General features: G+C 47.3%; 2 pseudogenes; one reads left to right on the forward strand and one right to left on the reverse strand.

The window, feature by feature from the left end:
• The first annotated feature begins 10,917 nt into the window (after positions 1–10,917).
• On the forward strand, positions 10,918–11,037 carry LOC136646928 (5S ribosomal RNA; annotated as a pseudogene).
• Positions 11,038–12,514: 1,477 nt separating this feature from the next.
• LOC136646148 (5S ribosomal RNA) lies at positions 12,515–12,634 on the reverse strand (annotated as a pseudogene).
• Positions 12,635–14,846: the final 2,212 nt, after the last annotated feature.

Genomic DNA, 14,846 nt, shown 5'->3' on the forward strand with positions numbered 1-14,846 from the left:
AGAGACTGGGGCACCCTATCGATGCAGCAGTTGGCTTGGGGTTCAAGGTACCTTCACAGACTCAATCCCAAACTGCGTTATAAGAGGCACTCCTCTGTATGAATTGCCCTGGCTAAGATGTCCCACTGAAGGAAAGGTATGAAGATAACATAAGAGGGGGGAAGGAAAGATGATCCCGTTTATTGTTTTTAATTGCCTCAAAGACCAACAAAAGAGAAAGCTTTGAGAGTGCGCCCTGCATCCTGGCTGGTATGTCAACCAGTATTGCAGACCCCCAGGAGGTAGAGCTTCTCCCCCTCACCCATGAGAGGAGACGGTGGTGATGACACACCCCAGCAAAGAACTTTACAACAGTATGCCATAGCAAGTCAAATGATCTACTGGATCCCTATAAAGGCTTGGTCCCCAGGTCAGCCCTTACCAATGGTCTGCTTGACTCAGCATAAGGCAGCTGTATGACCACTGTGATTGGGAGAATGAAATGGCCCCTGAGAATAGAGAAGTTGGGCTATCCTGGTCTTAGAACACTATGCACACTCCAAATTATAATTCATACGCTTCCATGATAAAATGAAACTGACAAAATATTATTGGAGAAGACTTGAAAGTCTCAATATCCTTTGGCGGAGACATCCGTATAAATGCTCAGAAGTACATTTTTTACAGAGCGACAAGGGAATGAAGATCAATCTTCTTAGATGGTTCGATAGATGTCGTTTCATTTCCTAAAATGGTCACTGCACTTGCCTGCATCTTCATTCATTATATGGCTTTCTGCTCTTCACTTTTTTTTTTTTTTAATGCATTCAGTCCTCCATCCTGAAAAACTGCATTTATCTCTCTGGGGACGACAAATATGCCCTTGAACTGAAATTGTCTTTCTAATAATTTGATTCTGACATGAGTGGAGGAAAGGGGGAGTGGATTGCAAATGAAAGATGATGTTGTGTGTTTGTGAAATCCACAAGGGGGAAATAAAACCCCAAATATAGAGGGCATCTCTGAATGTCACAGTCCTTTTATAAAGCATGCGCTTGCGGTGGTAGCGCTTGCTAAAATATCCAGGCCAAAATGTTAGCTTAAATTTGCAATGCAACTCACCTCGTTTGCTGAGGTCAGAGAGAGAGGTGCACAGACTCCAAACCTTTTAATGAGGTCCTTGGTCTTTATGCAGTTCAGCAGCAGAGGCTCACCTCTTTCACTCCTTGTGACTTATCATCCTCACCCTTGTCCTGTAGCACCCTCCCTCTTCGCTCCTCATTAACACATCTCCCTTAAAGCCTTCAATAAGGAAAGAGGCTCAGACACCATAAATGTGACCCACTCACATAAAGTAATTGTCACCCTGTCAACTCAAGTGGCAAACTCCAAGTTTGGAGGGATGGTTTTCCTTAAGCCTTCTTTGAACTCTGATCTCCTGACCTTGGCTTTGTTTGTGTCAAATTCACCTTCATGGACATTTTCTAACCTGCTGTTGGCAACTAAAGCTGGTCCAGTTTGTACCTTTGCAACCTTGCAACACAGCTCAATTCCTTGGTTTAATTTTGTGGACAGATTTAGATACTACTCCAACAAAACATACATTACATGAACACCGCTGTAAAGAAAGGCCCTGTATCTATGTGTAGGGCAGCAAATTTCAACTGGTGTGCCACAAAATGTTTGCAGATGTGCTGAGGGAGCTTGGAGCACAGCAGGGACATGCAGTGGCGGGGAGGCAGGTGAGGCAGAGCCTCCCCACTGGAGTCCTTTGAAAAGCACTGCCAACTTGTGAGGCACCCAAGCACTCTTAACCCACCCGCAGAGCATGTGGTTTGTGTGTGCTTGGGCACCTCACAAGGCGGAGCTTTTCGAAGAACTCCAATAGAGAGGCACTGCCTCACCTGCTTCCCAGCTGTTGCAAGGCCTAGAACATCAAAAATAGGTCTAGGTCAAAAATAGCTGAAAAACTCTTCCAGGTTCTATGGCTGTTTTTAGGGCAACTGTCTGTAGTAAGGAATGGTCCATCCCTCTTCCTCCACCAGCTCTACAGACCATCACCCTAAAAGCATAGCCACAGAAGAGTCTCTCAGAAGCTGGAAGTGTCATAGCAAGAGGTATACAGAAGACCACAGAGGTCGGTGTGCCATGAGAAAACTTTGAAAACCATTGCTGAGCAAATTGGAGGCTTGGGAATGCAACTGTCCTAGAATTTCAGCTGAAGCAAAGCTCATTGTTATCTGGGTTCAACGTCAATGAAATTGCAAGGGAAGCCAAAAAGAATTATAATAAAGTTTGCACATTTCTTAGAGATGTTCCACACATGGAAAGCAAGGCTGTAGCAAATGTGTGCAGGCTTAGGATACTCAAGGAAGTCCTTTTAGCTTATATTCACACCTCAATAACAAATGCACATTTTTCTTAATCTGAATCTTTTGCATTGTTGGCATCCTTCAGTCTTGGAAGACTATGGTGTCACGCTCTGAATGGTGGTTCTGGAACAGAGTGTCCTCTCCAGTGTGTGAAGCCTGGGTAAAGCAGGTATGGAGGATAGGCTGTTACCCATGCAGCAAATCCCCCCTCTCCATGTCGCTGAAATGGTCCAATGGAAAGGCAGAGGCCAATGAACGTGATTGTGTTCAGCCATGAACTGCCTCAGAGACTCTGGCTCCGGATTTTGCTTCGAGGTTGACTCCTGAAGCCTTTTCCATAACTGGATGTAGCCACAAGGCAGTGGAGGTTTGGGATCAGAGTTTTCCTTCTCTCAGATGAGCTGTCTTCCCAGGCTGACGAGTCCCATCTACCCGGTGGCTGTTTAGTCTCCTCTTACGACAAGTACAGCCAAACTGAGGGCCTATTCTTATCCCCAGCCCCCAGGGGAAATCTTTTGCATAATTATTAGCTATGGACAGTGTTGTTTTTTAGAGATTTTAGAATGGAAGCCTTAAACTGGGCAGTTTGATTGTTTAGTGCAAGGGTGCCCAAACCCTGGCCCTGGGGCCACTTGCAGCCCTCGAGGCCTCTCAATGCGGCCCTCAGGGAGCCCACGGTCTCTAATGAGACTCTGGTCCTCCGGAGATTTGTTGGAGCCCACACTGGCCCAACACAACTGCTGTCAGCGTGAATGCAACTGTTTAACCGCTCGCGGGAGCTGTGGGATGAGGGCTCCTTCCACTGCTTGCTGTTTCACGTCTGTGATGCAGTAGCAGCAGCAAAGGAAAGGCCAGCCTTGCTTTGTGCAAGGCCTTTTATAGGGCTTGAGCTATTGCAAGACCTTCATTCATTCATATAACTTAATCTTTAATATATTCATTTATGTAAACTTATGTCAATTTATTCAAATTTTAAATGTAAATTAATTCTTTTTTCCCCCCGGCCCCCGACACAGTGTCAGAGAGATGATGTGGCCCTCCTGCCAAAAACTTTGGACACCCCTGGTTTAGTGCCTTGAAATGCATCAACAAGCTTTTTTTTTTTTTAAAGTTAGTTCTCTGAAAGACAAATTCAAATGGGAAAAACGTTGCCAAATTTTAGATTTGTGTGAAATTGCATTTTTAGCTCCATTGGGAAGCCACGGCCAGAACAAACCCCTCATTGCATTTGTGGAATTGTGGGCAGTGATTTTTCTGAACTAGGATGACACTGTTGTCAACTTCTGGGTCAAAGCAAGAAGAGTTCTACAACATCTGGCAACCTGAAAAGTTCCTTAGATCAGTGGTTCTCAAACTTTTTTGACTGGTGGCCCCCTTGACCTACTAGACCAGGGGTGCCCAAAGTTTTTGGCAGGAGGGCCACATCATCTCTCTGACACTGTGTCGGGGGCCGGGGGAAAAAATAATTAATTTACATTTAAAATTTGAATAAATTTACATAAGTTTACATAAATGAATATATTAAAGATGAACCTATATGAATGAATGAAGGTCTTGCAGTAGTTCAAGGCCTATAAAAGGCCTTGCACAAAGCAAGGCTGGCCTTTCCTTTGCTGCTGCTACTGCATCACAGACATGACACAACAAGCAGTGGAGGGAGCCCTCATCCCACAGCTCACATGAGAGGTCAAGCAGTCGCCCTCACACTGAGAGCAGTTGCATCGGGCCAGTGTGGGCTCCAACAAATCTCCAGAGGGCCAGAGGCTCATTGGAGACTGGGGGCTCCCTGAGGGCCGCATTGAGAGACCTCAAGGGCCACAAGTGGCCCCAGGGCCGGGGTTTGACACCCCTGTACTAGACCATTGGCCATGGCGCCCCCATTATGGCTACAATCCTATATATTGTATAGGGTGACTGGATCTGGATCTGGTGGAGCAAAGCTGCACCGGTCCCTCCTCCCTCCCACCTTGCTCCCTCCCCTGGCACGCCTCCTCCCCACCATCTTCCCCACTGTTCCTCTGCCTCCCCCTGCCCTGGAACACCTCCTCCCCACTTCCCCCCATGCCCCCACCTACCCCTCCACTGCTTGGTGGTGCGACCGCTGAGTGGCGGAGCTCCAGTGCTCCACCAGCACTAGCCCAGCTCTGGCAAGCGATGGGCTTGCACTGGAGAAGCACTGGTGCTAGGGCCCACAAACTTGCCATAAGGCACGTTTGTGACAGTGCACCCCAGCGGTGAGCCGGTGCACGCTGAGTAGTATTGGGCCCTTAGATGTTTGCATGTGCCTCTGTAATATGGAACTTCCAATGGCTCATATGATCTCAAGGACTGACTTGCCAGGCAGCACAGGAGTCATCTCTGATCAGCTAGGAGATCTCAAAAAGCCCCCAGTGTACACACTGAATGCCCCACCTGGCCTTTCATACCCAAGCCTCTGCAAAAGAGACTGCAACATGTACAAACGTATGAAGCCTCCTTCGTGGGCAGTATTGTCTACACTGCCTACACTGACAGACTGACTGGGTTTTCAGACAGATTTTTTCTTTGCAGTACCTGGAGATGCTGCCAAGGATTGAACGTGGAGTCATCTGCATGCAAGATGGGTGCTCTACCACTTAAGCCATAGCCTTCTCCCAAACCGAAGCGTTGCTGTGTGTGCTTAATCTGTTTTTGGCCTTCTTTTATGTCTAATACCCATCCAATCCCTAGGATGCTTCTGGCTTCTCTTGTGGGGTTTTGGACCAGTGCCTGTTTCCCTTTGGGCACACTGTGATGCCTTCACTGTGATTTCTTTTCAGAGGCTGGTGGATTTAGGAGCAGGATTATGTCAGCCATTGAGGGTATTAGAGACTGAAGGCTGTGGAAATTATTTAAAGAAAAAAGCACAAAGGGGCAGGTTTGATTTTGTGAGTGTGCAGCTCATAAAGATAAAAAAGGAGAAGGAGCCTGAATCCTCTACCCAGAGCTGGTCGCATTTTTAAAAGATAGAGACAAGAGGATATGGCTTCCCAGATCTTCATTTGAGCCTTAAGTGCCTGTTCAATTCCAGACCTCAGATCTGGAACCTATGGAGTGTGTGTCCAGGCTAGACGCCATTACCACATCCTGTGGCAAGGAGTTCCACATGCTGTGTAAAGAAATATTTTCTTTTGTCTGTTCTAACTCTCCCAACACTCAATTTTAGTGGATGTCCCCTGGTTCTGGTGTTATGTGAGAGTGTAAAGAGCATCTCTCTATCCACTCTGTCCATCCCCTGCATAATTTTGTATGTCTCAATCATGTCCCCCTCAGGCGCCTCTTTTCTAGGCTGAAGAGGCCCAAACGCCATAGCCTTTCCTCATAAGGAAGGTGCCTCAGCCCAGCAATCATCTTAGTCGCTCTCTTTTGCACCTTTTCCATTTCCACTATGTCTTTTTTGAGATGCGGCGAGCAGAACTCCCAGCAGGTGATGGCACATCTCCATGCCCACCGCCCAGGGTATTGCCCCACACACTGCATGAGAGGTGGTCCATCATGGGGGTGACGTGTGGCCTCCTGCACCGGGTGATGCAAACTCTAGCAACACCACTGGTGCAAGAGCAGAGCCATAATCAAGGTGTGAGTGTGCCTCAACTGACTGAAGACTATCTTTATTATAGAATGAAAACAGTTGGTTTGATTTATAATTTGGCAGGAAGAATCTGTATTATCTGGCCACATTTCAGACAATTGCATTAAAAAAAAAGTGAAATAGTTGGTGTTAATTTAGTTTGTACCACACTTTTGTCAAGCCAATTATACTTTCACGTTCTCTTCTTTTCTGTTTAGATGATGACAAAAACCCAAGAGGTCTGCCCCTCCACTGCTCTGGTGGAAATTTGTCCAGTAGTTTTGCAGTTATGGAATGTCCATGTGCCATATTCATTTGTGGGTAAATCTATTGCAACACAATGTTAAAGACTGACAGATCGCTAACTGTAGCCTCAGTGTGATTCCCAAGCGAGGAGGCATGGATGCACTGAAGCTCAGCTGTAAGGCAGCATAATATGCGAGACTGTAGAATGTACATACAGGTGCAGCCTATTTCTCCACGGATTTTTTATCTTCGGATTGGGGTGGGGGTAATGAAAGTCACACACACCTTTGCCTCCTTTGCCCAGGCGCTGGCATTTCCAGGCAGCCCAAAACACTGCAAAAAGGCTCCGACTTGCCCAGGCAGGGAAATAGCCCTGGAGCCCTGGAAGAGGTTCCCCTTGCAAGGAACAGTAACATTCCTGGAGCCCCTGAGCCAGCAAAGAGGCTGAAGAGGGGAAGGGGGTGTGGAAAACCTCTGTAGCCAGAACACCTGCAGCAAGGTGGAGCTCGCTCTCTCCCTCTTGCTCTCTCTCTCTCTCTCACTCACACACACACACTGAGGGGCAGGTGTGGTAGCAACAGAGGGGATTGCTTTAAAAAACCCAGGGAGTGTTTGCTGAATCCCCCCCCCCCCATGGTGCAGGCAATCACTGACACAAGCAAGCCTTCCCAGCAAACAAAGCATTTGATTTAGCCTATAATCCTCTTCACACTTTCCTGGGAGTAAGCCCCATTGATTACAATGGGACTTACTTCTGAGTAGAAATACATAGGGCTGGACTCTTAAAAGCTCAGTGGGACAGCTGGCAACGGGGAGGGCTGAGTATGGAGAGGAGAGGATTGATAACAGCTGCCTTAGTTTCCTTCCATCCAGAAGTGTCAGACTGCAGTGTATTTGCATAACTCTATGGAATTTAGCACAACGCATTTTTGGCTAATCGAACCGAGTCATGGAATGGGACTAATGCAGATAAATAGGCTGCACCTGTATATACCATACTGCTTATATAGTAAATAAGCTTATATAGTGAGGAACTTAAGGCTGTAGACTTCGGTTACAATGTCCATGTTCTTTTCTATGAAGGGGAACTAGTCAGTTCTACCGATCCTTTTATCTTTGCCTTCTGAGAATATACTGAAATCATACTCTAGCCCAGTGATTCTCAAAATATGGGTCATGACCCAATTTTTGGTGGATTGGCACGATGTGCCTTCTGGGTAGCGCCAGTGTGCATCCCACTTCATTGGTTGCATTGTGCCCCAGAATGACTTTCGGCTTTGCGTTTTGGGGTACTACCCAGAAATTGCAAGACTTTCTGGGGCATGATGAGACCCCCATAGTTGATGAAAGTGGGTTGCAGTGGTGAAGAGTTTGAGAACTGCTACTCTAGTTCTTATGACTGTAAGGAGCTTTGTGCTGGCAAATACAAAAGCAAAGGTTCTCACAAAATTGGATTCTCTATCAAGTACTACTTTTCTGTGCTCCAGCAGAATCATGACAAGCTTATTCCATTCTGTGTAGTCTAAATGCGGCACCTCCAGTTTTAAAAACTGTAACTGATGCCCAGCGCTGAACATAAAAAATTCTTAATATCCTGCCAACCTTCCTTGCTCACTGTTACCTCTATAAATAGAGTATTTCAGCTACATTAGTCATGGCCGCTTTGATAAATACTTGGCCTCTTCCACAATAAAGGGGGTTTGTGAGCAGATGCCATCTCAGCTGAAATGGTTCCATTTTATTATATTTTAATTTATTTTTAATGCAGAGACCTTCGCTTTTGTATCCCAGTGGAAGGGGAAGAGGGGAACATAGAAGAGGAAAAACAGAAGAAAATGAATCATAACCATTAGATCTGTAAGGATGAAAAACAACATCCAGATGAAAGATATAGATTTTCCTTCCGAGACAGACTACTAAATAGGCTCTCCCTGCTCACTGAGGTTTGGTAATGCAAGTTGACAGGGTATTAAGGTTATTTCAGGTTCCACTGTCTCCCAGGGTCATAAACCTTCTGTTACGCATGTTAATCCGTCTTAGCATTCCTACGAGAAGCTGCGTAAGTAGGGCAATCTGTTTAGCATGCAGGCTTTCCATTTACAGCCTAGTTGGGAGGCAAAACCTACTAATTAACGGAGACCTGTAAAAAATTAAGGCGAACGGAGATTAAAAAAAATTGACTCGGAAAAGAGAAACATATGGACACGCCGTTTTTTAAAACAATAGGGTGGAAATGCGTATTCACAATGGGTTTATTCCGAGCAAAATCATTTTTCTCCCAGTTTCGTTTTGCTGGTTGACATCCCGTAAGATGGACGAATACTGTATGTGCTGGTGAAATATTGACAAACCAGCAATTAGAATGGATTAGATTAGGAAGAAAGTGAGCTCATCCCAATTAAATGGTGATAATAATATGCAGTGGGCCATCCTTATCTGCGGATGTGACTAACCACTGATGGCGAACCTGCCATTGGAAGGCCTCAGAGGACCACCTGGGCACAACTGGAAGGGGCCTCTGGTCACATGCAACCTCTCCATGCCTCAGGAGGCCTCCAAGATGCAATTGGAAGGCATTTCCAATTCGCCAGAAAAACCAGAAGTGTCTTCCTGTTGCGTCCAGAGGAGTGGGGAGTCCACAAGTGACTTCTGGAGGGCTGAATGCGGCCCCCAGGTAAGTAATTGCAGTGCCATCAACACCACCTCCTCCCGCAGATTTCATTATCCTCAGAATTTGGGATCTGTGGGGATAGGTGTCCTGGAATGGATCCCCCATGGATACTGAGGGCCCACTGTACCCATCTATAAACAATTTTTCCTCATCAATTCGTATTTGTGCCTTCTATAAAATAAGACAACAGAGTTGACTCTTGGCTCATTGACTTCAACTAGATCCTCCTCTGGCTCCTAATTCTCAACTTGTTCTTTGGTTCTTGGTCCCGGTTTCCACCCTGACCGCTGCCTAACAGCTCAGCCCTGACACTTATAAACTATCGGCAACAGACACACAAGATTGCACTCGGTTTGGAGTCCAGAGAATTACAGTATTATCATTCTGCGCTCAGGTACAGAAGACTGTAAATGTCTTATTCATTCTGTTTTGATTTATAAGCCAACAGGGGCTATTCCTGGAGCTCAGGGCAGGTGACAGCAATTGCTCTTTAAAAGATGGGCCTCTGTTCCTGCAGAGCTCAGAACGAAATCAAACAGGGCACAGGGGAAGCCGAGGGAAAAGCACATTGAGTGTTAAAAGGACATATATCTGAAGAAGCCCAAATCCTTCCCAGTAATTCCTGTTCTCAATCATAATGGTCTTTGGATCACAGCCCTCTCACAGCCATCTTGCAATTTCGCAGACCAGCTGAGCCAGCCTTTAAGCCAACCTTTCTATTTTTGCGCTGATTCCATCTTCTGCCGAATTATTTCCCGCCAAAGCTGGATGAAGGAGGATTAGCATCTGTCAGCGCTGGGCAAAAAGCAAGGAACTGGCAGATTGAGAAATCAGGAGCCAGATACAATGGATACTGTTCCTGCTCAAGAGCATCCCAGCCTGACCTAGCAGCCTTTAGAGACTTTCCAAGTCAGGGGACCCAATGGATATCCTGGAAAGGTGGGGTCAGTCCAGTCCCCAGGAATCCTTTACTGCCCTGGGAATAACAGAAGAAGGAAGCACAGGAAGCTGCCTACTATTAATTAGGACCAGTGGACCATCTAGCTACATTCCTGCCAGTCTTTCTCACCATCTCTACTGCAGGGGACTCTGCTTTGTTCAACCTCCAAGTCCTCCCTCCACAGAAAATGCAAAATCCAATCACTGGTGGACTTCAGCAAGATGCTGTCTGGTGGCCTCCACTAAACAGCATGGTGCCAACGGCCTAGAGGGGACCCAATTCTCCTAGGGACCCCAGTCCCATCAGAGAGGACAAGTGATGGTGGCTGCATTGATAGTTCAGGATCAGGACTGAACTTTCCCTGGATGCTGGTGCATCTACACTCTTCCAAGAATGACCACTCCTAACACCAGCACTGCATTTAATAGCAAAACCTACTTCCTCTCTTAAATATTTATGTATATATTAAATTAAATTTCTTTTAAAATCCCATTTTTCATGCTAACACCAATTTGGATATAGCTGTTTTTGGAGACTGATAGATTTTTTTTTTTCTATTTAGGTTTAATACTACTTTTCTGACTTGCAGTAAACCATTAGATTGAAAGCCCAATCCTATCCAGGCCTCGCTCAGACAGAATTCACACTTTGTCAGTGCAAGGCCTGGGTCACTGGCTTGGCAGCCATGGTGATGGCACACGGGCCAGGGCTGCCAGTGCAAAGGACTGGTGGCCACAGGGGCATCCCAATGACTTCCACAGCCCCAGCTGGAGCTGGTATGTCGGCTAAGGCAGAGTTCCAGAATATTGGGTCTGCCTGGGGGAGTATGTGGAGGGCAGGTTGAGGCAGATATCAGTGGCAGCAATGGCGCCAATATCCTGTGCCTCCCATCTGGGCAGGGGGTAGGTACATCGGTGTGGGGATTGGGGCCTCAGGGGGCGTGGTAGGGTGGAAAGAGGGCAGGTCTTACCAGTGTTGGTTCTGCTGATATGGTTGGTTGGCAACCTTCAGTCTCGAAAGACTATGGTATAAGCCTACAGCACCTGGTATTCCCAGGCGGTCTCCCATCCAAGTACTAACCAGGCCTGACCCTGCTTAGCTTCCGAGATCAGACAAGATCACAGACAGCAACTGTTACCCTGCGCATACCCAATCTCGTCTGATCTTGGAAGCTAAGCAGGGTCAGGCCTGGATAGTACTTGGGTGGGAGACCGCCTGGGAATACCGGGTGCTGTAGGCTTATACCATAGTCTTTCGAGACTGAAGGTTGCCAACCATTTTTTTTTCTGCTGATACCTTCTGCTCCATTTTGGCACTGACAAACCCCCTTGCCTCTGCTTGGACTTGGACCAGCTAAAGAGCTGGTGCAGGTCTGAGCAGACCCACAGGGCCCCATGCAGGAGCAGAGTCAGGTAAGTAAATAAAACATTTACCTACCTCTCTGCCCCCACATACACCCTGGCTACCCACAGGATGCAGTGGATTCTGCACAGTACAGTCCTGCTGTGCCCCACAGGTAGTTAGAATTGGGTGTTTACCTCTCTGTTGCTGACTGATCCTCAGCTGCCCCACCCAATGTGGCAGAAGGGCTGCCAGTGCCACTGCATGCTCTGGGATGCCCAGGATAAGTGTGGGCTGTTAATAACTTACGTATTATCCATTAAATACCATAAGCATTTAAAGATGAATACATGGAACCAGCAGAGTTGAGAATAGTTTCTTTCCTACACCTTACACCTCAGCCTGCCAGGAAACAGGGATAAACTACATTCTAGATTCTCATCTATTTACCGTGATCAATACGGCAATTGCTTAAAATATTGCGTGACCCCGGATTAATTCAGGGTGACAAATTTCCTGAAAGGATAAAGCCAGCAGTTATAAAAGGCAAATGAGTCAAGTTAACAACCTGATCAAGGAGCTGCTATTACTGAGATGCTGTACAAGCCTGTGTTGCATAAAACCCAGAACTGTTCCACCTACAGGGCAAACATCCAAGACTGATGTGAATGTGTCTCATTTACAGTATGATGTTAACTCTGTGATGGGAATGAATGGGGATAAAAAAGGGGGTTGAACCTGGTGGGGATTGATGGTCACTGTTTTTATTCTTGGTGAGAACAGTTGTGATTATATCGGCTCAAAGAGCATTAGATCACTGCCCTCAAGGAACAACTTTAGAACATTTCCAAAGTCAGTGGTTCTCAAAGGGCCGGATTCTATCCAACTTCCCAGCACTGGTGCAACCACAATCCAGGCCCAAGGTGAGGGAACAAATGTTCCCATACCTTGAGGAGGCCTCTGTGACTGCCTCCCAAAGCGTACGCCCCATTGGCACGACTGCACTGGCACTGGAAAATTGGATAGGATTAGTCCTTAGGCTATGTATATTTCTTGCCAAATAGTTTTTTTTTAGGTATATAAAGAAGGTAGGTTTAACCCAGGGAAAGAAATATTCTCAGAATGGGGTTGCACTCCTCTTGAAAAATTATGTTCACTGTTTGAGATCACTGGTGAACCACCTAGGGCACAAACGGCACCTGTTTCACTAGATGATGGAGCTACCCATGGCTCTCCCTGCTGTCACTGTATCAAGATTGGATGACAGTAATGTGCTGAATGTGTGGTTGCCTTTGAGTAGCATTTGAAAACTTCAGCTCATCGTCAGCTCTCCCACTGCCCGTTGGCAACCTTCAGTCTCGAAAGACTATGGTATAAGCCTACAGCACCCAGTATTCCCAGGCGGTCTCCCATCCAAGTACTAACCAGGCCTGACCCTGCTTAGCTTCCGAGATCAGACAAGATCAGGCATGTGCAGGGTAACAATTGCCACTGCCCACCGAAGAAGGTAAGGCAGCAGTGGATGGGGGAAGGCAGAACGGGGATGGAGAAGGGCAAAACTGGGCTGGGAGGGGTGACGTGGGGCAAGGAGGCTGCTGGAGTGGTGGATTTGGCAGGAATAGCATGTACCAGATTCTGTGCCTTCTTTTCTGCAGCCTCCCTGCTCCTTTTTCTCCTTGGACTTGCACTGGTGAAATATCTAGAGCAGGTCCAAGGAGACGCATTGTGAGTTGGGAGGCTGACAGAGTTGTAAGGGGATTTAAATCTCCCTTCGCCTCTGAAGCCCCCCAATCTGCCTGCCCTGCTGGATACAGCGTGCCCATTTTTGATGCTGCACCAGCAGGATAGGATTGAGCTTCTAATGTACCAGTTCCACTTCAGAAAGAAAGAGTGCAATCCAATGATTGTGCTGGGCCAACATAAGTCCCTTATGCCAGACTGGGAGTGTCGCAAACATGCACGTGCCTCCTTCTGAATCATCAGAGGCCGGGGAGGCCACAGAGGCCCGATCCGGCTTCTGCATCAATGCGGACCGGTAAGTTTGTGCCAGCCATACCGGGCTCTCATGTGGGACAGGGGTGTTGGAGGGCAGAACGGAGGTGTTCTGGGGCAGGGGGAGGGTGGGTGATAGGCAGGCTTGTGGGGATGGGGCCAGGATCTGGCATTTGGACCAGATCCTAACCCCAGTCCTGGATGACCTGGTGCAGCTCTGGGCTGCTCAGATCCGTACCGCCTTTTTAGGTGGCACAGATCTGAGTAGCCCCATTGGGACTGCTGTTGCATTACCCGGGGTAAGGGAAATGAATTCCCCTTCTCCCGGGCTGAGTCGCAGGCAGCTCCAACCCTGCTCTGGATATGAGGCAGGCCAGCCAGCCTCCCAGTTGCAATGCAGGTTAGGACTGGCCTGCTCATCATTTGAAACGTCAAAATTTGAAATGTCAAAATCTAGGGAGAAATTTACATGAGGAGAATTTTGGAAACATCCTCATTTTAGCGAGGCGGAGAGACACACAGAAAGGTTAAGCAAGGTGACAAGGAAATCCTGGCAGAGAACCAGTCAGGAACACCAGTTTCAGTGCTCCACTGGCTGGGCTAACACTTGCTAGACAGATGGGAGATTTATCGCTCTCTTCCCATAGGCTCACTGAAGGCTACAGTGCATGACAGTCATTTGCCTTGGGTGATGCGCTGGTCAACAGGCAGGAAGTCTGCCTGCCACTTATGGAGGCGCATGGAATGGATACAGAGGCAGTGAATAGCCAACAGACGAGTGACCACTGAGACATCTGCTGTCAACCATGTTCAACAGATCGGGCCAAATAGATCATCTTCATCTTGCATGGGCTTTAAACCTCTTTGGGGAGCGTCTGTTTTTCAAGCTGTTAGCAGTGCCGGCTCATCTTTATTGCCAGGTACATTTTTCCTTTGCCATACACTCAGCAGGTATGTTGTTTTATTGCAAGTCAGGAAGTCAAACCATGACAACCAACGAAGCCAAATTTGTCAAGCTCAGTCCAGGTCGTTTGCATGCACTGTGTGGCTATTTTGGGTTATCTGATCTAACAAATGGGCTGCCTGACACTATCCGTGGCTTTAGGGCTGCTTCACATCAGTTAGTGTTCTCTCTCTCTCTCTCTCTCTCTCTCTCTCTCTCTCCCAGGGCAGTGGCAAAACTATAGGGGGTGCAAAGCACTAAATTTTTCAGGGAGCAGCCCCTTCCCCTCCATTTTGCACCCATCACCCGGAATGGCTCCGAAGGGAAGGGGTGCTTGCACACTACTGTGTCCTGCAAAACTTAGTGCTTTGCACCCCCTCTAGCTACACCATTGTTCCAGGGTCCACACTCTAGGGAGCACATGAAAACAGACTCAGAGGCAATCGATAGTACTGTGCACATTTAGATGATCAGTTTATAAAACCATTCATATCTAAAAAATGTCCTCCCCCAACACACACACTGCAGAAATACAAAACTGAATGCTCTCAGAATTAGAGAACGGTCGCTTTTGCAACACGTCACTTTTTAAAATACTGCACCAGGCCCGACTTTAGGGTGATTCAGCTACTTGCACCAAACCAGGCACTGCGCATGACGAGGCCCCATGCTAGGCTGATAAGTGGAGCGCCCACTGCCGCGCCTGCCACTTTCTCTACAGCTGATGCCAGCAAGACCAGAGCAGCAAGTGGAGCATCTCTGTGTGGTCCCTC

This window comes from Tiliqua scincoides, chromosome 3, assembly GCF_035046505.1.
Source record: "Tiliqua scincoides isolate rTilSci1 chromosome 3, rTilSci1.hap2, whole genome shotgun sequence".
Classification (NCBI taxonomy): Eukaryota; Metazoa; Chordata; class Lepidosauria; order Squamata; family Scincidae; genus Tiliqua; species Tiliqua scincoides.